This window comes from Hyperolius riggenbachi, chromosome 4, assembly GCF_040937935.1.
Source record: "Hyperolius riggenbachi isolate aHypRig1 chromosome 4, aHypRig1.pri, whole genome shotgun sequence".
Taxonomy (NCBI): Eukaryota; Metazoa; Chordata; class Amphibia; order Anura; family Hyperoliidae; genus Hyperolius; species Hyperolius riggenbachi.
In genome coordinates this window covers 432,135,124-432,159,948 of record NC_090649.1, presented here as the reverse complement: position 1 = coordinate 432,159,948, position 24,825 = coordinate 432,135,124, and the positions used below count along the sequence as shown (strand labels likewise).

At 44.5% G+C, this 24,825-nt stretch overlaps 1 protein-coding gene and 1 long non-coding RNA gene across 3 annotated transcripts in view; one reads left to right on the top strand and one right to left on the bottom strand.

Moving 5' to 3' along the window:
* Positions 1 to 1,897: 1,897 nt before the first annotated feature.
* SNAP25 (synaptosome associated protein 25) overlaps positions 1,898 to 24,825 on the top strand; it is a 127,097-nt gene continuing 104,169 nt past the window's right edge. For both annotated transcript variants that reach the window (XM_068232493.1, XM_068232494.1), the window contains exon 1: positions 1,898 to 2,037. The gene's annotated coding sequence lies outside the window, so the exon portion shown is untranslated. The remainder of the gene's footprint in view (positions 2,038 to 24,825) is intronic.
* The window catches only part of LOC137504289 (uncharacterized), a 36,065-nt gene continuing 28,069 nt past the window's right edge, over positions 16,830 to 24,825 (bottom strand). Inside the window, exons 2-3 of the long non-coding RNA XR_011019463.1 lie at positions 21,922 to 22,007; positions 16,830 to 17,006 (exon numbers count right to left, since the gene is read on the bottom strand). This is a non-coding gene — a long non-coding RNA (uncharacterized lncRNA). The remainder of the gene's footprint in view (positions 17,007 to 21,921; positions 22,008 to 24,825) is intronic.

The window sequence follows — 24,825 nt, the reverse complement described above, 5'->3', positions numbered from 1 at the left end:
GACAGGGATCCCCCAGGTTAGGTAGTGACAGGGATCCCCCTGTGTATGTAGTGACAGGAGCCCCCCAGGTTAGTTAGTGACAGTGACCCCCAGTTTAGGTAGTGACAGGCACCCCCCAGGTTAGTGACAGTGACCCCCAGGTTAGGCAGTGACAGGGACCCCCAGTTTAGGTAGAGACAGGTGCCCCCCAGGTTAGGTAGTGACAGGGACCCCACTGTGTATGAAGTGACAGGAGCCCCCCAGGTTAGTTAGTGACAGTGACCCCCAGTTTAGGTAGTGACAGGCGCCCCCCAGGTTAGGTAGTGACAGGCGCCCCCCAAGTTAGGCAGTGACAGGGACCCCCCAGGTTAGGTAGTGACAGGGACCCCCCAGGTGCAGCGGTGTGGGCGGCAGCGGCGGGACACTTACTCTATCCTTCAGCGCGAGTGAGCTCTGTATCTGTGTGCCACTGCTCTGGTCTGGACTAGACCAGCGCAGTCAGTCACTCGCGCCGGAGGATAGAGTAAGTGTCCTGCTGCTGCCGCCTGCACCGTTAATTTCTAAAGGGGGGAGCGAGAGAGAGGGGGAGCCCAAAGGGTGAGGGAAGGGGGGAGACTTCCCCCTTCCCCGCCGCTCTCCCCACGCTCCATTTTCTCTCTCTGCTGCCACCCCAGGGTGGGTGGGCTGGCCACTTCCGTATTCGGGTGGCTGGGGGGGGGGCAGCAGCTGGCCAGGGGAGTGCGCATGCCCCATTGCCCGATGTGCGGACGCCCATGCTTACACGGGGCTTCCTCCAGCCCCTTCCTTCCCCACCCTCCTCTGCCCTTGGATGGCCCAGTAGAAGCACCGTTATCTTCGGCTAGTCAGCGCAGTCCACTCATACACACTCCCATGTCGGGCTCCCGTGGCTGAAAGCATTCTGTCAAAGCAATATGTAGCAAGCACTTATGGTGCACCTGCGCAGTAGTACTGCACAGACACATAATGCTCCAGGGGATGAAAGCCCAGTGGGGAGTGCATGTGCAGTACGCATGACAGGCCGAAGATAACAGGCCATCCAGAAAGCAGAGGATGGCAGTGAGGGAGCGCTCTGCTTAGAGTGGGAAGCCCCAGGTATGTATAAAACTTTTCACCCCTTTCATCTTAGGTTTACTTTAAGGTGCCCATTAATGATCCAATTTCTCTAACGATTTACCTTCTGATCCCATTGTTGCGATCCCTCATCGCCGATCGACACCATTGACTTTAACCAATCCAATCGGGAGACTGTACACTTCCGATTGGGCACCTTGACTGAAACAATCTTGTTTGTCCAAGATTACCAAGTTTATGTAGCAGAAGGGTAAACTGAGCGAATATACTTTGAATGGATACTTTAGAATTGATAATATTGGACAAAAAAGATAGTATCATTAGTGGGAGCCTTTAGTCTAGCCTTCTGGCCGTTTGTCTCCTTCACAGACCCATGGATAGCTGTGATGACCAATGCAGCCCTGCTTATATGCATGCAAGCCCACCATCACGCAGAAACAGGCTTCTGTCTATTAGCTGCCCACGTAGGTTATCCATATATGGAGTAAACTCTAGAGAGGGGATATCCCTTTGGACCACCCCTTTGGCGAAAATAAATCAGTACTGCATTAGCTCGATTTTTATGCAAGTTCACAGCAACCTACAAGACATCTTTGGCTTTCAATACACAAAATAATAATGCCTTTTTCATTAGTCTCTATGATGGTGATTCTGAGGCAAATATAAGCAAAAACACATGTAAAAAATGCGAAGGATTGCAGCATTGTACAGCAGACGATGACTCAAGCTCCCCCAGCCTGTCCCCTCCCAATATCCTACGCCCCATGATAGATGTCTATTAAAAGCTGCTGACGTCAAGAAGGACGGCCATCTTTGATGAGGGCAGAGCTCTTTTCCATTGAAGAAGAATACTCGAGGAGGTCAGGAGCGTTGCTTCTCGCCTCCCCGCAGCTCCATCCTACATAAGGTTATTGAGTATTTTAGCCCCACTAACAGCGGCTGGGACTGACATCCTATAGGCACAAGGTAAGGGAAGCCTTTTGGGTCTACGGATTGCACCTAATTTTACTGCATTTCTTTTCCTATAAGATGTATTTCTGGACAAGGAAGTCCTGGGGACTGACAGCTGGTGCAGCCAACAAATCTGATCTCGCTTCCAAAGCTGTAGGCTGGGCGAATCGTAACCTTTAAAGGAATAATGCTTTTCTTAAGCCTTGGTGTGTGATTAGAGCCTCTGGTCTGCCCAGGGCTGGTTGCAGAAGGTTCTCTGCAGCCGCGATGCGCTGTTTCTTGGGCGGCTGGTGTGATTTATGCGAGGCAGGCTGGGGACTGGACGCTTGTGGGCGGTTTCAGCACCACGGCGCTGTGGACAGCTCCACTGCAGAGCTATAGCGCGGCGATGTCCTGCAGCAGCATAGAGGCGAGGTTGGTTTCAGCACCACGGCGCAGCGGACAGCTCCACTGCAGAGCTATAGTGCGGCTCTGCAGCAGCATCGACTCCCACACCCAGAGCACGGGCTCCTGTTATACAATATAGGTCATCTGTATGTACTGCAAATCCAATGACTGATCTTCGTAAATAACAGCAGCACAGGTCTTGAGTGAGCTGCAAATGCCACCTAAAGGGACTTATTCTTTCGTATTTTACAGTTTTGCTTTATTTTGTCATTCCGATCATCATTCTGATCGATACGATGATCAATGTTCGACCGACCAGAAAACCAACATGGAGGTTCAGTGTTTAGATCATAAATACTTAAACCTTCTTCAATTTACAATCGATTAGACATTTTTGTCTGGTCGACCGTCTGATTGGGCAAAAAAATTGTACAGTGTAGGGCAACCTTGACCATACACAATAGTGGCCTGATATGTGAAGCGAGCGATTGCTACCTGATTGAAAGTCATCCGGTTAGTTTCGATCAATTATACTCAAAATGTGATGGCGAATCGGTCAAACCGCTAGTGTTAGACTGTTCAACGCAACATTATTGTGCCATCAATATATCCCTCACCATCCTAAAAAAAACAGCATGACAAAGATTTTCAAATATGTTCTAACAAATCAAAGGTTGATCAATTGGGCATATCGGGGGTAATAGCAGCAGATCCAATTGTAGCGATCGACACAGCTGATATGTGTATGGCTAGTCTTACTGCTTCTTTTGCTGCCTGAAGTAAGTTGAATGAGTGATAGGTATAAAGATGTGGGTGTACCCCCTCCTCATTTGAACAGAAGAAGTTCTTGGATTACTGACGAAACATCCTCTCTAGAGCACACACAGAAAAAAGGAAGCTGCCTTCATTTAGGTATACCATGACCTGGATAAATCAGAACCTTACTACTGAACTTAAAAAGGCATGGCATCAGATATGTCCTGTGTGCTATGCATTACTTGATGGGCAATTGGCTTTCTGAAGGTACAGAGAGGGTTTGCCACACGTCCAGACAGTCCTGCGTAGTTGCGTCAAAAAGCAGCAGCCCCTGAAGCTGACAGATTTACGTGCTAGGGCATTAGTAATTACTGCTGGTTTTGTTACCCACTAGTGAGAGAGCAAGGGGGAGGGGATCTGCATTGGAGCTCAAGTGGGGAGGGAGGTAGCATTGCTGTGACAGAGCTGTGCCTCTAGGAGGCGCGCCTGAGATACGATGCCTCAGATGCAGATTTGTTTATTAAAGATAAGGGATTGCCTATGCTCAGGTGGATGCCAGCAACGTCCTCATATTGTAAAATATCGTGTTCTGTTCACCATTGACGTCATGGAAGCCTTGAGAACTATTTTATTGGTGTAATAAGCCCAAATCGCTATGCTCATAGGTTAAATTGTAATTCTATTACAAACGACACGGCTGGGCAAATGTTAACGTCAGTGCATTGGTATTGAGTGCTGCTCTCAGTGGGCATTTTGCTGATTGCCTGGAAAGCAGGCATTAACCTGCAGGTGCGACGTAAACAGATCCACTGTAATTTGGCTGGAGAGAGCAGCAGTCACGTCTCTGATATTCTCAATGAGGACCCCACCCGATCACTGCGACTCTGGAATAAACTTACAATAAAATGCAGGTCACAGGGATGGCTGTTTCCACTTGGGTTGTCTCAATGCACCCTATCTGTTCTGAATTGGATTTTAAATATAACAATTATACATAAACGGGGGTAGAAAAATCAAGAGGTTTTTTTTAGTCAGTGATCCTGTTTGTGTTTTGTGGTTTGCATTCCAAATATGTCGACTAGCTTGTTCAGTTGAGAACACTTAGAATTATCCCTCAGGTTGTTTATTTCTTTAATTTCTTATTATGTCTGAAATGATTTCTGTAGTTGCAGGTTTGTTTTTTCTTTCATTGTAGTGATTGTCTTAAAAAGACAATCATAGGGGTTGTCACATTAACTTGACATATTTTACATCTTTTATTATTGCGCTGAGTGATAATGACTGAAAACAACGTTAGCTTGACAGCCTGACGTAGTAAATTATTGATCTGGCATTGGAACATGTAACAATAGGTACTGCCCTATCAGCTATGATTATGGACATGCATACATAAAATATGACTGGGTAGCAGATGGTATTGATGTACATAACAAGAAGGGGGGGAGAAAGGTTGCAAGTTATTAGAATGAAGAACACAATGTAGGGTGTTCAACGCATCCTATGGTGCAACGTTGCAGATGTAAGATTGGTTATCAAAGTGCAAAGCACAGATTGTGGAAACGAGATGAAACTGCAGGAATAGATATTGTATTTTGTGTCTGCTGGTTGAGATCAATAGGTCAGCACCCTATACGAAATAACTCCCATTGGGACGGTCAATGAATCAAGATAACGCAATGTCGGGAATATTAAAGGCTCTGTTGGTTGATAATTTGCTTTTCTAATTATAGAAAATTCCTTATTCAACCAGGCCTGTTTCCTATAGCTGTGCAAACAGACAAACTGCATGCAGGATAAAATAAGGAAGCATCCTGCTTACTTAATTACTAATACAGAGAGTGATGTACTTTGATCAGTAACCCATGGCAACCAATAAACTAGTGACAGGTGAAATATGATTGTTTGCTAGCGGTTACTGTGCGGTGTGCAGCAATCTGTGCATTCTGTAATAAGCCTTTGTATGAGCTGTCAGTGCAAGACACAGAACAGCTCATTTCAGACTAAATACCATTAATGGCCCCTCACTGAAATAAATAACTGATCCTTAAACTCGCCTTTTACAGTAGGGACCAGTGTGCCCCCTCTCCAATAGAGCACCAGCAGTGGCGTAGCAATGGGGGTGCAGAGGTTGTGACTGCACTGGAGCCCTTGGGCCAGAGGGGCCCACTAGGGACTCTCCCTCAATCACAGTATTAGCTCCTCAATGGTGCTATGCTGGTAATGGTCACTTCTATAGATGCATTGAATAGTAGTAATCTTAATCAAACTGTTCCCCATCCCCTTCTTGCACCTGATACTGTGGTTGTCCTTGGCAGGTTTTGGTGCGCCATATCAATTGTTATGTATAGAGTGCTTGGGGAAGCCCAATGTAAAACTTGCACCGGGGCCCATAGCTCCTTAGCTATGCCACTGAGTACCAGTGTGGAAAGCTTAATAATCATACCCACAATCCCACTAATAAGCCATCCCAAACGTTGGTGGTGAGTACTGGTTAGCAAATAATTCTCCTGGCAGGGATATCTTTCGGGAAAATAAAGGAATTTAGCCGTTAAATGATAGTGGTTGCCAATAAATGAGCTGGCAGCTTGTTAATTAACCAAAGTAGCTGGACTGTACAAGCACTTATCAAAACACAGAGGCGGATCCTCAAATCGACAAGCTGCCAGAGGTTTCCAATGCATAGAGGTGCATAGACAATTCAAGCAAGTCCTAAGCACCGTAACACATCTTTCAGTCTGAGTTTACTACTCTTAAGAATCAGGATTACTGAAGCCACCCAGTCCTCGAACAAAACACACACGTGGCCGCCACCACAGGAACACAAAACAGGATCAGATGCTATGTTCCACGTTAAAAACCTTTATTTGTAAATGTTTTAAACCATTAATGAATAGAGCACATTTACATTGTGGGCACTTGCAGACAGGATCCTATTCCATATTTGTGCATAAAAGTCAAAAGACACATAAAGGGCTCAATGCAGTACAGTATCGACTGTTTTTGGCCTTCCACTGTTGTCAGGGGATACCTTGAACGATGTCAGTTTTGCTATGAGATGTAAGGAATTTTGTAAGTTCTTGGTCCTCTCTAATGTTCAGTAGACCACCCTTAGTACCTTCATATCATTGGTGGCATGCAGAATCAGAAAGATCCAGCAAATTGTTATCCAAGCAGTTTCCATTGGACAAAGAGTGACATCATAACACACTGTGAGATCCACTCTGAGAGATGAAAAGTTAAATCAGAACAGGCTCTCCACTTGGATTTTATAGTGGCCTCTCTAATGACTATGGCTATTGTTACAGTCTAATGGCTATGGCTATAGTTACACCCACTAAAACACGTCCACTATGTTGGTGGTTGACAGGTACAAAGATGTCAGGTGCAACAATGGACTTCAGTCTAGACAGTAAGGCATTAATAATACTATTAGTCTGTGTTCACGTTGATAAACTGTAGTAAACTGCAGATGTTTTACCACTATCAGAACCGCTGTATGTGCAACTAAGTTGAAAAGCGGCCACCTAAACACATGCACAGTTGGGAGGTAGCACGGTTGAGGATGAACAGGAAACTATGACATGTGGCATTATGCACCAATAACCACCTTTAGCTGCGTGTGCTTTTATGGACTGGGCAGTCTTCTGATTGCAGTGTGGAGGAGTAGGCCTCTAGTAATTGTCACACTGGCTTGAAAATACCTGGAAATCAATAAATGCAGTTTCTGGCCCATCAAAAGAACCTACACTGTAAATGTATCCTCAACTGTTTGAAACAAAAAAAGGGGAAAAAAAGTATGTGACTTGGGCACATTGCATGGATTCTTTTTTTCTTTTTTTTTTGTCTGGTTTTCAAATCTAACTCAACTTGATAACATCATTTACATTAAAGTGGACCTGGACTCAGATCCTAAAATTGAAACTTAAAGTGGACCCAAATTAAAAATTCAAGATTTCAGAAATGAAATCTATTTTCTAAAGTATAATAATAAATAGCAGCCTTTTTCAGCTGCATGATGACAAATATAAAATATTTTACATGTATTGGAGAAACCCCTCCCTTCCTTTCAAATTGCCGGGACAGAATCCGGCAAACTGGTGTAGTAGATGGTGTCCAGCAAAGGAGGAATTGCTAATGGCTGCCACCTGTATAACCCTAGTTATGAAAAGAGAAGGGTGAAAAGCATGCACTGAAATGCTCATAGGCTTGACGGAGTGTTTATTTATCTTTGTATGTGTCAGAGTGGTGCAACTAAATATTTTGAATTAAAAAAATGTTTGGTTTGGGTCCGCTTTAAAGGGTACTCGAGGCAAAACTTGCATAAAAAAAACTCATACTTACCTAAGGAGAAGGAAGCCTCTGGACCCTGTAGAGGCATCCTATGCCAAAGAAATCCCACAAGAGTTTGTTGGATTCCAGATCCGCACTCCTCTTTGTGCACACGCACGGCCAAACTGTGCCTGTGCAAGTACCGCTGCGCCTGCGCAGTAAGCTGGAGCCACTTGTGCAGCTCAGATCTTCCAGAGGACGCAAGAAAGGACACAGGAAGCCACTACAAGATCGAGATGCTTCCTTCTTAGGTAAGTATTTGTTGTTTGACCCAAGGTCCGCCCTGGGCTCACTTTAAGCTTGGTACACACCATGCAAATTTCACTTCAGATCCTATCTGAGCGAGTGATCAGATTGATATTCAGATCTGACATCAATCAGATACAGAAGAAAGCTAGGGTATGCAATTTTTTCAAAATCAAAATCAGATTCCCCTTAGGAGTAGTGAGATACATAAGTCTAGCTTCAGTATGCATGGTAGAATGTGGAGGTGACAGTCTAGATAGAGGAATACTAGGTAAGAGGATGTTGCAGTAGATGAGGGGAGAGATAATGGGAGCATGTACTAGGAATTTGGTGGTACCTGGGGGTACCCAAAGGCATTCTTTGGAAGTGTAGCAAAGGAATAAGTGGCAGAACTTATAGATATCATCTCTGTGTGGAGTTAAAGGAAACTAGAGTCAAAGGTGACACTAACGCAGTGTGCCTGTGGGATGAAGAAAATGTCTGTTATTTTACAATTATAAAGTCGGGGGGGGGGGGGGGGGGTGGATTCGATGATTTATTTGGTACAGAGGGAGGCCAGTCAGTGTGGACAGGTACACTCTAGTGTCATCTGCATAAACATAGTATTCTTTGTTGAAGGAGATTATAAGTTTGTTAAGGGAGAGGTATGAAGAGAGAAAGACACAGGTCCAAGGACTGAACCTTGGGGTATACCAGAAAGGAGTAGACTTAAGAGAAGAAGAGTTACAATTCCACTAATACTGATAGAGTGTGGGGTCCAAAGTAGAAGAGGGTTGTCAATGGTCAAAGTAGAGGAAAGATGTGGGATTGGTAAAAGGGAAAAATTGCCTTGACACTTGTCTTTTAAAATGTAACTGGCCACTTTTTGAGAGCCATTTTGGTTTAGTTAATGGACTGAAAGTCAGATAGAAGCCAGCAAAACAGGGAGTAAATGAGAAATTCTGTTAGTCTTTTGTAAACAAAGCACTCAGGTAAAATGGAGGCATATGGATGAAGAGAAATGCAACAGTACTTTGAGACTAGGATGGAGTCCAGTGAGGATTTCATTTTTATTTTAAGGACAAATGCGATTTTGAAGGCTGGAAGAAAAATACCAGAAGAGAGGAAACGATTGTACAACTAAGTCAGTGGAGGGGGCTGGGGCAAATGAACTATTCAAATAAGACGAGGGAGGCACTCTTGCTTGGGATTATATCTTATATTGTACACAACAGTACACAAACATTTTCAAGCTCCTTAGGTGTAGGGCCCTTCCACTCATCTTATTTGAATAGTACATAAGCGCGTGGTGGTGAACCGCAGAGGGTGGGCACCGGCAGCCAGGTGAAAATATCCCTGGAAGGGGGTTGAAGCAAGGGTCACCTATTGGAATTGTGGACTGGGGCAAATGGAAAGGTAGTGGTGTGAGATGTTGAGATAAGCTAGGCAAATATTTTCAGGTTGTTGGCTGCCTGGAATATTCACGGTCCTAAATGCGGTTTTCATTTTAAAGCTTTTTTCATCATTTGAGACTTTTCTACCCAAACTCTGAACTGGTGAGCAATAAACAATCATTCCCAGGCTGCATTGTGCTGCTGTGGTGGAGGAGAAGTGACCAGGGAGCAGTATTTTCTGTATCTGCACCGAAGACGAGTACAAAGATTTCAGGTGCAGCAATGGGTTTCAGTCTAGACTAGGGCTTTCTAACTCCAGTCCTTGAGGGCCGTATTCAGCATATGTAAATGTACACCGCCGGTGAGTTGGGAACAGGATGAGCCGCTGACCTCCCAGTGGCGTAAAATACTATCCCCCCTCCAGTCATAGCCACTCAGAGAGGGAAGTAATTTGGGGTGTGGCAATCGCCGGAACTATAGCAATAGAGCTAAAGCGGTGCCCAATTCAGGTGCTGTGAGGCTATTGCCATGTGCGGAAAGCACCTGCTCCGCATATCCATGCCAGTCTTTAGGAGGGACAGAGAAATGTGATTTACTTGATCAGCCACACCTTTCCTGATTCAGTCCTATCAATTAGTTTTAGCTGTGCCAAAAATGTGCTAGGCCTAGAGTAGGACAGCCATGGTCTAGACAGTAAGGCACTAATAATGCTATTAGGCTGGATTCACATTGATTGTTTTGAGGACGATAAACTGCAGTTGTTTAACCGACATCAGAACTTCTCTCTGTGCAGCTAAATGGAATAGCGCTTAGCCCATAAACACATGCACAGTTGGGGCGTGGCATGGGGAAAGGGGGGGGGGGGGGTGGAGTGGAAACAAAGCCATGACATGTGGCATTCCAGACCAATAACCACTGTTACCTGCATGTGCTTGTATGGTGGGTGCTTTTGCCATTGCAGTGTGGAAAATTAGGCCTCTAGCCACTTTCCCACTGACTTGCACATGCCTGGAAATCACTTTATGCAGTTTCCAGCCCTTTAAAAAAAAAAGCATGTTACTTGAGTGCATTACGCAGATTCTTCATTTACTGAACCTGAAGTCAGAACTTTCAGCATAGAAAGACACTCTGCCAATGAACTCCACAGGCCTCCAGTTTATTACAGCCTGTCATGTAATTAGCATGTAAAGACACTATTTAGGAGGAAATGAAACTGATAAACACTTCTAACTTACCACATTGTCACTTATCTAGCCTTCCAAGCCCCCAATCACTGCCAGTCACCAGCTCCTGTTGTTTGCTGAAAACCTCAGCTCCCCACTGCTAACAGGGACCTCGTATGGCCAGTAGGGGAGCAGTTTAACATTAAGAAAGCGAGGACTAGTAAGTAAGAATTCACTTGTTCTCCTAAGTTTTCTCCTAGGAGATCATTTTTCATCTTCTGTTTAAAATAACTTTTCAGCACTCTGCGATTGAAAAAGTACCAAAAAGTAGGTGAAAAAGTACTGGTAACATTAATGAGTATTTTCTTGCTTGCTGGTGGCATAAAAGGGCATTTTATTGAGAAGATGTGAACATATCAACTCGGAGAAAACTTGGGAGAAAAGCTGAATTGGATCTGGCCAATGTGCCTAATGCATCCTAAGAGCCCATTTTCCAGTAGCTACAGATTTGCAGCATTTCCCCACTTGCAAGCTGCACAGGGTAATCCAGATTGTACTTTGGTGCATGGCGCGGTTTACGGATTCTGGCTGCGGCTACACAGCAGAATAGGAACCGCGGCCAAATCGTAAATGGCTGCTTCTCCCAGTGGAAATACCGTATATATACTCACATGCAAGCCGACCCGCATATAAGCCGACCCCCCAACTTTTACCTGAAAAAACAGGAAAAAATGATTGACCCCCATATAAGCCGGGGGTAAGAAATGCTGGCCGTGTGATCCCCCCAGTGTGTCCCAGTATGGCTAGTATAGTGCCCAGTATAGCTAGTAAAGTGCCCAGTATGGGTAGGTAGTCCCCCAGTATAGCTAGTAAAGTGCCCAGTATAGCTAGTATAGTGTCCCAGTATAGCTAATATAGTGCCCAGTATAGCTAGTATAGTGCCCAGTATGGGTAGGTAGCGCCCTAGTATAGCTAGTATAGTGCCCAGTATAGCTAGTATAGTGCCCCAGTATAGCTAACATAGTGCCCAGTATGGCTAGTATAGTCCCACTATGGGTAGGTGGGTGGGTGGGTAGGTAGTGCCCCTCCCCGCTCCCCCCGCGGCCACCGCTGCCATTACCTTAGCCGGCGCCGCTTCCTCTATCCACGTCCTGCTCGTACGGTAACTAATTAACAGTAGCACGCCCCACGGTGGCCGCTGTGATGAGGGAGGAAGCCTAGAGAGAGCGGCTTCCTGTAGCGGCGATATGTATCGCCATTACTATGGGAACCGCTCTCTATGGTTTCCTCCCTCATCACATGGGGCGCGCTGCTGTGAATTAGTTACCATACGAGTAGGACGGGGATAGAGGATAAAGGTAATGGCAGCGGCGGGAGCGGGGGGGGGGGGGGGGAAGACACGACTCGCAAGCAAGCCGACCCCCCAACTTTTGGGCCACTTTTGGGGGGTCAAAAATTCGGCTTGCTTGCGAGTATATACGGTAAGCCCTAACTGTTAGTTTACATTTGTTGTTTAAAGGGTACCTGAAGTGGCAAAACATGATGAGATAAACATGTGAATATGTATAAGTATGCATTGTTCCAATCCTATTTAGAACTAGGCTGTGTTCCTTTTTTCTTTTTCTGTGAAAGGGGTTAATAATTCATGCTATTTTTTTAAATATCCATTTATAATTGATGTGGTCAGTGTTTGTCCATTGTAAAATCTTCCCTCTCACTGATTAACTTTCTGAAAGGTATCACAGGCTGCAACATCTTTTTCTGCGGAGTGTTTGTAAAGCCAGTACAAAAAATAGCTGGTCTCCCAAAGTGCTCTGGGGGAAGCATTCTGCATAATAAACAACCAGGATAAGCCTTAGGCTGCATTTCCACTTGTGCGGTGCGAATCGCATGCGAGCCCATACAAATTTTCATGCGAATTCGCATGGATGACAGTGTATGCAAATTTAACCATGGCAGTGCTGGTGTGCTTTTCCATTGTTTCTATCTCATGCGAATTTCCTATTACATACATAGTATGCGATTCGCATAGCGGTATGCGGTATGCGAATTCTGATGGCTCTGCCATGCAAATTTTTTCTGCACAGAAAAACGCAAAGGAATCCTGACAAGTGGAAACAGTCCCATTCACTTGTATTGCTATGCGAATTTGCATGCGAAAAACAAATGCGAATTTGCGATGTTTGAAGTGGAAATGGGCCCTCAGTAGCAGGTCGGGGCTACATACCAATACAGTATGTTCCTCTTTAAAGGGATGTGCGGTAGAGGCATGAGCCCATGCTACGCCTAAATGCCGCCTTTTAAGAAAAAACTACATGAGTTTACTGCCAACATCACTATCGTGTAGCAGGGTCCTTTAACCTCCTGAGTGATAATCCCGAGCTGAGCTCGGGGTATATCGCGCAGGAGGATTTCTCAGGCCCTGGTGGGCCGATTTGCATAATTTTTTTTTTGTTACACGCAGCTAGCACTTTGCTAGCTGCGTGTAACTTCCGATCACCGCCGCCGATCCGCCGCTACCCGCCGTGCCGCGCAGCCGCCCCCCCTCCCCGACCCCTTGCGCAGCCTGGCCAATCAGTGCCAGGCAGCGCTAAGGGGTGGATCGGAACTCCCTCTGACATCACGGCGTCCATGACGTCGGTGACGTCATCACGCCCCGTCGCCATGGCGACCGGGGAAGCCCAGCAGGAAATCCCGTTCTGAACGGGATTTCCTGCTTACTCTGATCGCCGAAGGCGATCGGAGTGGGTGGGGGGATGCCGCTGCGCTGCGGCTATCATGGCCTGGGCTCGCTACATGATTTAAAAAATAAAAAAATTTAAAAAATAGTGCTGCGCCACCTCCAGGGCGATATAATTGTATCGCCCAGAGGGTTAAAGAGGAACTTTAGTGAAAAGGAGGGAAAAAAAAATCAATACATTGAATAGCGAGAAGTTAAAAAATAAAAAGGGATCAAGAAATGATTGATTTTGGCCATGGAATTCCATTTATTGTTTGATCCACCATCAGCCTGCACATCATCATCTTTACTACTTTCAGACAAGAAAAAAACTAGACAGAACCAACTTCCATTATTTATAACCACACCCACTAACATTGCAATAGGCTAAAAGGTTGTTTTTTTATAGATATACATACAGTATGCACAGAGGGAGATACTGGCAACAGCCATTATTTACACAATGCAACAAGGCTCCTATCAGGCCCAGATTTACACCACAGGAGCCTATAGGCACACACATGTCCTGGCATCTTAGAACTCGCCCTCCATGAACCTACAAACCCTGGCTGAACTGCACCGCAAGTATACTTGCTGGTCCAGCTGTCATTTCTCCCTTACTTCCCTTGCCCGTCATAGATAGCTAGAGGCGCCTCTTAGTATTAGGTAGCCAGAAGTACCCTCAATATAAAGTAGATAGAAGTGCCCCCGACTGAGGGGAGATCTAATCAGTGGAATGCCGAGAGCAGGGTGAGTAACCTCTCATTAACACTCTCATCAGGATTCTGCATAGGGAAGGAGAGAGGGAGGGACTAGGGGAGGGGAGTGAGCTGCCTTTACATCATCAGGCACCTGTAGGCATGTGCCTACAGTGCCTTATGGTAAATCCGGCCCTGGCTCCCATGGTGTGATGTCAGGACTTAGGTCATGACATCACACTGTGGGAGGGGTTTCACCACAATATCCGCCACACGGACTCCCCAATGATCAGTTTGAGAAAAGGAATAGATTTCTCATGGGAAAGGGGGTATCAGCTACTGATTGGGATGAAGTTCAATCCTTGGTTACAGGTTCACTTTAAGGAAAGCTCAGCGGGGTACATAGCACTCAAGCTTCGGCCTCTTTATTATTTATTGGTTTTGTTAGCAAAATGTAATTAGGAAGAAAATGTTATGTAGTCATTTTCCTAGGAGCATCTATTAAATAAGGTCAGACGTATTTGCATAGTCAGCAGATCAATACACTCTCAATCAAGCTGGACATCTTAGCATTGTATATGTATGACTTAAGTGTAACTCAAGCTAAAAGCAATACGGGATCAGTGTCAGTAAAGGCAGGCGGACAGAGTCATTACTCCTGATTTACGCGCAGTACGCAAATGTCAGATCGGCAACATCTTACATATTTAATGACTTGAATGAAGGTCAGAACAAATACCAGGAAGGATGATGATGCAGGGAAAGTGTGCAGCAGTCCTTGATTAAGCAGTAGCCCATGATAAAGCAGTTCATGTGTAATATACAAGATCTCATAAATAAATCTCTGCTGGGCTTAACCTCCCTGGCGGTTTATTTTTTCTGCAAAAATTGCAGAAATCCAATTTTTTTAATTTTTATGTTTCATGTAAAGCTACCAGAGTGGTAGCTACATGAAACTCCACTAGAGGGCGCATGTGTCCCTCTAGTTCGATCGTCGCCGGCAACAATAGCAAACAGGGGAACGAGTATATAACGCGCTCCCCTGTTTGGCTTCTCCTGTCGCCATGGCGACAATCGGAATGACGTCCTGACGTCAGACGCATCCGATCCAGCCCATAGCGCTGCCCGGAACTCATTGGTCCGGGCAGCGCAGGGCTCTGGCGGGGGGGGGGGCCCTCTTCCGCCGCTGCGTGTGGGCGATCGCCGCAGAGCGGCGGCGATCAAGCTGTACGCGCGGCTAGCAAAGTGCTAACTGTGCGTACAGCACTTTAAATGGTGAAAATCGCCCCACCAGGGGCTGAGATCTCCTCCTGCGCGGCATAGCCCGAGCTCAGCTCGGGCTTACCGCCAGGGAGGTTAAAGAGGAACATTAACCAAGGATTGAACGTAATCCCAATTAGTAGCCGATACCACCTTTCCCATGAGAAATCTTTGCCTTTTCTCAAATAGATCAGGGGGTCTGTATGGCTGATTATGGGGTGAAACCCCTCCCACAGTGTGATGTCATGACCATGGTCCTGACAGTTTGCTGTCTGTGAACCTCAATGCATTGTGGGAAATAACAGCTTTTTCCAACTGCCAAGCCACCAATATCAATCTATGCAAAGAACTCTCAGTAACGAACATTCCGAACAGATCACCTGGCAGAGCTAAAGATGTCACCACCAGTGATACATTTCAGAATGTAAATCAGAGATAGGAAACATTTTACAATAGGCAAACACTGACTAAATAATCTATAAATGAAAAATAAGCAATTTTATTCATTATGTTATTTTTACTACAGTCCCTCTTTAATGACCAGAATGGAAGCTTTGCACTGCTGCGCAGTTTAATGCAATCTGGGCATCCGAATTGATGTGCAAAACAAATTCTTCCATTTTATGTAGATGACTGAAATGGAGGTACACTCTAGTCAAGCATAATTAATTTGTATTTAACCTCTTTGGCAGTTACCACAAGTCAGGCTCGGGGCGGAAAAAACAAGGCAGGAGCGGTAACCCCAAGCGTGACTTGTGGTACCCGCCGGCAGAACTGTGCAGAGCATAGCATGCAGCGGGGACGTTTTAACTCTCCTTCCCCGGGATACAGATGCCAGCAGCCATTCTGCTTCCTGTCCTTGGAGTCTCTGCATCCCTCGGGTGAGATCTCCATTTGTCGTCATGACGACAGACGGTGATCTCACTACAGGGTTTCAGCGACACCCGTAGGACGGAGGGAAAACTGCAGCGCTGGATCCCACAGAGGTGAGGAAGTGCTGAGGCTGCTGCAGACTCTCTAGCAGCATGATTTTTCCCAGTTTTAGGGTCTAAAAACCTGCAAAACAAATTGCACTGCTTTTAGAATGTTAAATCCAGAAAGAATCAGACCGTCAGGGGTGTTAAAGAGAATCTGTAAGGAAAAAAAGAGCCACTGGGGGTACTTACCTCAGGAGAGGGAAGTCTCTGGATCTTAATGAGGCTTCCCCGGTCCTCCTCCGCTCCTCCATTCCTGCGCTCTCAGCCGCTGAAGATCCACCGGTGCTCCAGGATCATAACAGTCCTGTGTGAGCCTCACGCAGGTGCAGTAGCGGCTTTCCTTTGGGCTCAGGCGTAAATAGCCAAGCCCGGTCGCATCCACTCTACTGCGCAGGCATGCGGTGTCTGCGACTACGCAGTAGAGTGGATCCGATCAGGCTGTTTCCTATGTGGCCACCATACTGGCACTTTTGGGCCTTTTATAATGTTACTAACTCTATGGGTGTTCCTTCATACAAAGACTGAGGTTGGCTGTGTGATTCACAGCCAAGACACTGATTGGCCTGGACCGCATATTCATAATAACCCCCTCCCTACTCACCTAAAGTCTAACCACAGGCATGACGTAGTCAACAACAAGCTTGGGGTTAGACACATTGCAAGCCCCTTGGCATCATGCAGAAAGCATCCCTTGGTAGATCTGTGATCTTTTTTTTTTCCATGAACGTGGTTATGCATATGAATATTAAATAGGTTATGAAACATCGGCTTACAGCTCCAACGCACTTGCAGTCATTTATATAAATGTGAGATGACTAATGTTTTGGCAAAACACGTCACACAGCGCTGTATCTCAGAGCAGCTTTAATTAGATGAATAGATGACTATACCTGTCTGCTCTTAGAATATAGCTAACCTTGCGCACTGAAGTTAATTCGTGTCATACCGCAAGCTTATGAAATTCATTTCTTCAGAAATCTCCCATTTTGCAATAAGAATGAAAGCCTCGGGCGCAAAAGCTATAAGCGCAAGCGTTGTCTCCCGATTCCACTCTGCAGCACTGGCGTCATGAGAAACTGAAATCATATTGTTAGAGGTGATGATGTGTTAATTGCGCTGAAGACACACTTCATTAGTTGCACATTTGCGCACACAAGCTTTCTTGTATGTGGAACATTTTATTTTGTATTGATCACTATGTTTAAAGTGAACTTGAGGTGAGAGTGATATGAAGGCTGCCATTTGTATTTCCTTTTAAGCAATACCAGTTGCCTGGCTGTCCTGACGATCCTCTACCTCTAAAACCTTTAGCCATAGACCCTGAACAAGCATGCAGCATATCAGGTGGCTGGATGGTGTAATGGTTAAGGGCTCTGCCTCTGACACAGGAGACCAGGGTTTGAATCTCGGCTCTGCCTGTTCAGTAAGCCAGCACCTATTCAGTAGGAGACCTTAGGCAAGTCTCCCTAACACTGCTACTGCCTATAGAGTGCGTCTTAGTGGCTGCAGCTCTGGTGCTTTGAGTCCGCCAGGAGAAAAGCGCGATATAAATGTTATTTGTTTTATTTTTCTGGCAGTATTGTCATAAAAGGGAAGATTAGCAGCATGCTTGTTTCTGGTGTGTGATTAAGACACTACTGCAGCCAAATATATCAGTTGAGTTGCCAGGTAGTACGGTATTAGTATTGTTTAAAAGGAAGTAAATATGGCAGCCTACATATCACTCTCACCTCGGGTTCACTTTAAAGCAACCCTGTAGTAAATACGTGTAATATAGCAAAGTCCCCTTAACGGGGACTTTGTTTAGGGGGGCTTTGGGGGCATTTGCAGGCATTAAATACTCACTGAACATCCAGCGACATCTTGTCGTGGGGGGAGGGGGAGATTTGTGGAGGGTTTTTTCTCAAGCAACCGGCAAGCACATGAGCCCGCCATCAGGTGATCTCTGCTGGTGCCAGATACTAGGAACTTTGCTGTATTACCAGGTGATATGCAGCCCCACCACCTCACTAAACGTTGCTCGAATCTCTGCACATACTGCACATGGTTTTTCAATCGATTTCAGCATGAATTTCAGCTTTTAGATATCCCACAGTTTTATGTTACATTTGACAACATAAAAAAGTAGATATATTGTTTTGTCTCTGCCCAGTGACATTGTTTTTGTGTGCCAGAGAGCTAAAATATATACGTGTGAACTATGGACCTTTTTTATCTATCCCCCTGCACGTTTTCTGCCAGGAAAGTATTTTATGGCTGTAATTCCTTATCAATGAGGACTTGGTCCTGACTGGAGAGAAACTGTCACTTGCATAGCTGGATGTTAACTCTTTCAGGCACAGAAATTAAGTACAGTTTTGATACAGGTTTGCTTTTAACGGGAATCGAAACTGAGAAGGATACAGATTTTTCCTTTTAAAATAATACCATTTGCATGACTCTCCTGCTGATCCTGTGTCTCTAATACTTAAGCATGCACATTAGTTGCTCTGACTGAAGATAGACTGGATTAGCTTTTTGCTTGTTCCAGGTGTGTGATTCGGCCACTACTGCAACCAAACAGATCAGCAGGACTTCCAAGCAACTGGTATTGTTTAAAAGGAAACATCCATATCCTTCTCAGTTTAGGTTCCCTTTAAGAGTAACTCCAATCAGAATGGATTTCTTCATCTTGTGTGGTGGAAGAAAGGTTTGATCCCGTTTGGGCTTCTCTGATGTCTGACAGCTTGTCCCCCACCCCCTTCAATGTGTGGCTTTGACATGCAGTAAGCCTGATTAGAATCCTGGCTGTTTGCTGTCTCCAACCTCAGCTTTCACCTTAGCTGCACCTTCTGGGGCACACTCCACAAAAACTTACGGGGAAAGTCTGCTCCAATAGTTTTCCTCCTATATGAAAAGCCATTTTTGTGTTTTTATAAGATAATAGTCGACATGTTTAGATGTAACAAATTCATGTGACCTAACCACATTGATGGATTCAGTTAAAGAGAAACTCAGACCAAAAATTGAACTCTATCCCAATCAGTAGCTGTCTGATGCACCCTTTTACATGAGAAATCTATTCCTTTTCACAAACAGACCATCAGGGGGCATTGTATGGCTGATATTGTGGTGAAACCCCTCCCACAAGAAACTCTTGAGTACGTACTCCTGGCAGTTTCCTGTCTGTGACCCTTGCTGCATTGTGGGAAATAGCTGTTTACAGCTGTTTCCAACTGCCAAAAAAGCCTGCAGCAGCTACATCACCTGCCAACAGTAAAAATGTCACCATGTAATAAATGTCAGAATGTAAATCAGGGATTTAAAAGATTTTACAATGGGCAAACACTGACTAAATCATTTATACATAATTATTGTAAAAATGAAGCACTTTTTTATTACATTATTTTCAATGGAGTTCCTCTTTAAACAGTATACTGCTCTGTTTTCTCAACACATAATACTGTAAGGTTGAGTATTGTAAATAGACAGGGAAGTTGCTAGGATCCAAAGAGATCCAGGGCACTTTTCAGGCACTTCAGGCGGAAAATGGGTGTGGCCATGCCCCATAATGTAGGTGTGGCCATGGGTGGAGCCACATTTACATGAACTTAACAGCAGTCTAAGTAGGCCTGCTCAGCAAAGTGTTGGATGAAGCCCCCTCTCCATTAATACAAAAAAAAAATTAAATAAGAATGCAGCATATCACATAAATAGGCAATGTCACTTAAACATAACTAGGCAGAGTTACCTGGCTTCTGTGCTGGCTGGTCTGGCTTTCTCCTGGGCAGGGTGGCCTGCTGCCAGGTTGTCTGGCAGTCCCACCATAATATTCTCTGTGGACCACCTCCAATGCTCTCAAGGGCCTTTCCATTAAGGCACCACAACTCCCAGCATGCCCTCATTAAAAGAGCCACGGCCCCCTGTATGCCCCCGTAGAGGCATCACAGTGCCCAGCATGGCACCACAGCACCCAGTATGCCCACATAGAAGAACCACAGCTCCCTGCATGCCCCCATAAAGGCATCACAGCACCCAGCATGGCACCACAGCACCCAGTACGCCCACATAGAGGCACCACAGTACCCAGCATAGCCATGTTGATGCACCACAGCTCTCAGCATGCCCGCCATTGAGGCAAAACAGCTGACTCTGCCTGGGGGACATCCGGGGCACCCCAGAATAGATCCGGGGCATGTGCCACTGATCTTTGGGACTAGCAATGCCCCTGTAAATAGCAATGAAAATGAATAGAAATTGATTGTTTGTGAAGGATGGAAAAGGGTGGTACAAGGGTGGTACCAAGCTGCTGGTGGAGGCAGTTTTATGGATTTACTGCTGATCAGAACTTATCAGAATAGAGTGGAGCTGGGTGGTCAATCTATTTCTGAGCAGAAAGTAATAACATAGTAAAAGTCTAGCTTTACCATCATTATGTGTCAAAAAGTAAAAGGGTCACATTAGGGACCCCGCATCTTACTTTTTTACTGAGCCCACATACAGTATTATCTAGCAACGTTGTATATGGAAAAACCTCCAGATTAACAAGTGTTAACTAAACGCACACCCCTGAAGGTGGGATATGGGTGGGTTCCAGGTGTCACTCCTATTAGACACTTGCTATTGGCTTTTGTGACTCTGTGACTGACAGCTGTCTACTGCGCAGCTGCAAAATGACCATATTGAGAACCACCTCTGCCCTGCACCCTCAATACCCAGAATTTCATGTTGTGGAACACAGGCAAGTGTTTACACTTACCAATCCCGGGCCGAGACAGCCAGTCTGCACATCCAGTAGATACTGGTGCATTCTGTCCTTTCTTACAAAGCAAGATGTTCACTGTTCTCCTCAGAATGCTGCTCTCTTAGAATCTGTCTTGAGAGAGAACTCTGCATCCAGTCTTTTACTGAAACAATGGTTAGCTTAGCTAGAGTGAATGAGGGTAATACCTGGCAAGAACCTCTCATCTCAAGTTCTTACAGGCGCATGTTGCCCAGGCAAGAGTGCATGCGCCATTTCTCGGGACGTTGTTGTGCGCCATCCAATCAGCACTGTGGCTAATCACGCTGGGGAGTCACGGGGGGGGGGGGGGGGATCACATGCAGAACCGATGGACACAGTGCCACAGCCAATCAGAGTGGGCAGGAAGGGGTGTGTGTAAGCCAGAAGGACACACATACAATGACTGCCTTGGAAGATATTATTATAGATATTTTATTATATTATATGATGTTCTCTTTTAAAGTGAACCTCCGGACTAAAAATCTACTCAGCAGAACTGAAAAGGCTTGGTGTTTCTTTAACAGTTTCACGGCATCAGAACTTTGTTTTTCTTACCAAAGCTTAATTTTTACCTGCATTATTACCTAAGCTCCACCCATCAAAGAAAAAAAGCCCGGGCTTTTTTTCCCTGATGCTGTGCAGAGCATGATGGGATTTCCTATGTTGTTATTCACGTTGCCTAGCAACTGGGAGAGGTGCTCAGGACACAGGACAGTTTGAACTGTGTATCATGCTCCCTGTCACCTCCTTTCAACCAAAAAGATGGCTGCCCTCATGAAATCAAACATTTGCCTGTTCTTTTAAAACAGGGTGGGTAAGAGATTATATTACCTATCTATTTTAATTAACATAACTAATGTAACTTAATGACAGTATGTTTGTTTAGGCTGGAGTTCCTCTTTAAGATTCTATAAATAAAGTATGAACAGTAACAAAAATCATTCTGTAAGGCACAGATGTTCACCAAAACACGTTTACAGATTATTATTTTTTTCATACATAATTATTTATAAGGACTATGAAATTAATATCAGCATGTTCCTTACAGAGCTGTCCCAGCCAGATTAATGATAACCGTGTACAATATGGCTTTAGTATTCATCATACACTGAATTTTAAAAGCACCACTATAGCTAAAAACCTCACATGAGGCATTAAAATGCTACAAAGTTCATTGTGTAATGTGATGCTTTGCAGCCAGTAACTACTATATTGTTTAAACTTCTCACCTTTCTTTCAGAAATCTCAGTGAACATGGCTGGTCTCGGCTATATACAGTAGTAAGGCCCTGTTTCCCCTAAATCTGAAAGCAGGCCTGAAGCGAAAATAAACTTATGAGATAAATTATATGTGTAATACAGCTAAGAAATAGGACATTAGTAGCAAAGAAAATAGTCTCATATTGTTTTCAAGTACAGGAAGAGTTAAAAAAATCTTCAGGTGTTATCTATGCAAAAGATCTTCTCTGAGCTCTTCGATCCACTGGGTCGACTACAATCCTGGTTTACCTGAGGTGAAAATAAACTGATGAGATAAACAATTGTATTTATCCTCCTACTCCTAAAAATGACTTTTTAGACATCCCAGGATTTTATTTTGTATTTAAGCATCTAGAAAGTAATTTTGTTGTCTCTGCTCAGTTGCAGTCTATTAAGTGTCCCTAAATGAAAATACATTAACTATATTGATCCTTCTCTCTCTCCCTCTGCTCTCAGAAAAATGTAGAAAAATGAAATATGTAGAAAAAAAAATGTTTATTTGTGATGTTTACTATATTCCTGACAAGCTCCTGACAAGACAGAAGCTGTCACTTCCATCCTTAAAAATTAACTCTTTCAGTTAGCAAAATAAAACAAGTAAAAGAGCCTGGTTATTAATATGTTTAGTACTGTACATATACATGTTTATCTCATCATGTCACATGTCACCTCGGGTACACTTTAAACAGCCAAGAAACAGTAAGAGAAAGCATGAGATTAAGGTTTTACTGCAAGAAAGTTCAAATGCTCATTATTTCTGATTTGTTATATATATATAAAAAAAACAACTATATAACTAAAAATAAAAATATGAGACTCTTTTCTTTGCTGCTAATGTTTTATTCCTTATACATACTACTCATAGAATTCATTATATCATAATTTTTTTTCATATAAAATTAGCACATATTTCTGTGAAAATGTGTACACTGAAAAATGCATGCGAATAATAATCTAATGGAGATGTTGCCTTAGCCTTTCAATAGTATTCCTCTGTGTTCTATGTGGCCAGTAGGGGCTGCTGTTGGGAACTGGAAGATGAGCTCTCTCTTTTATAGTAAGCATTCTGTGGTCTCATTCTAAGAGTGGCCTCTAATGGCCAATGAGAATAGAGGCAGACTTTTATCAACAAGCCACAAAGTCATATGCTTAACTATAGAATTTTTCAGATAAAGGTATTTGATCTGTGGTTAAAATAAGTTTAGATTTGTTCTCATAAATAGAGATGAGTGTTGCACAAGTCTTTTTGCAATTTAGCGCTGTTAAAAATGATCTTTACATTTGAATTTGCAGCCAGCTAAGAAATTCCAAAACTGACAGCAAAGCTCAGATTTCTCTTCTTTGCAGCCGTAGCAACAGCAGACACTCTCACCTTGCCGTAGGAGTAATTATTGTATATCATCGCGAGTAGGCTTGCTTCTTGACACCCAAATTTGGTGGTATATCACAGAGTAATGTGTGCAGCAGCCCCCGTATGCAGAGTGCGTATTGGAGCGTGCTTCAGCATGTAAAGCAAACTGTCCTCACTCCGGCTTGCTTCCTCTAGTGTCCCCAGCAGCGTTCTGAACTGGCCACTAGAGCTCCAGGCTCACTGCGGTCACATGACAGTGAGCCTGGAGTTCTAGTGGCCAGTTCAGAAGCTGCCTGGGACACTAGAGGAAGCAAGCCAGGGTTGGTGTATGCGCAGGAGGGCCTGGCTGCGCATGTTTATAGTACCTTTCCCATGGCAAGAAGGCTTTTCACTCATTGTCAACTCTTGCACTAATGTATTGACTAGCAGCAAACCTTAACACTCCTGTCTCCTGGGTGCTCTTACAAGTGCTTTTGCAGTGTTAATATGCACATAAAAACAAGGTAACCAAATGGAGAAAAAAAATGCCTGAACTGTTCAGAACTGAACTTAAAACACAGCATTGGATTTTCCCTTGAAGGATTAATTTAGATAGAAAACACAGCTCTTGTTTCATTGTTGTTTTCTTTACTGCCTTAAATCTGCTGATGAACAGTGCAGTTGGTCAAAGCATTTTATTCGGGGTTAATACATTGCTTTATGGTTGCTTTACTGGCATGGAAGCTTCAGTGACAGCTCAGCCTCATGTGGCCTCTGAGGATGTCACAACGCAAGACATCCGTCAGGCCTGAGAATGCCATCTGTGCTCCTGTTCATGTGTACGCATGTAATAGCCTTTATTCATCAAAACACAATCAGTTCCTGTATTTCCTCTGCTTGCTTTCATCTCAGTTGTGACATTTGTGGCTGGATAGTGTAATGGGTAAGGGCTCTGCCTCTGACACAGGAGACCTGGGTTCGAATCCTGGCTCTGCCTGTTCAGTAAGCCAGCACCTATTCAGTAGGGGACCTTGGGCAAGTCTCCCTAACACTGCTACTGCCTATAGAGCGCGTCCTAGTGGCTGCAGCTCTGGCGCTTTGAGTCCGCCAGGAGAAAAGCGCGATATAAATGTTCTGTGTTTGTTTGTTTGTTTGTTTGTTTGTGTTTGTTGTTGTTTGTTTGTTTGATTTGTTTACTTCCATAAGTGTGCGAGAGAAGAACAAGGACTCATTCTCAGTGTCAATCACTAAAGTCTCATCCCTATTAAAAATCATCTGACTTGGGGGATATGCTGAGGGGAATTGGGAGGTATTATAGCATCATCCCTGTTGAAAATCATCTGACTTGGGGGATATGCTGAGGGCCGGGGAAGTGGGAGGCGTTATAGCATCATCCCTGTTGATAATCATCTGACTTGGGCGATATGCTGGGGAGAAGGGGGTAGAAGAGGCGGGACAAGGTCCTTCAGCACCCAAGGCTGAAACACCAAAGTGCTCCCCTCCATCCCTCCCACCCCAGCCGTCACACACTCATTGCTATTAGA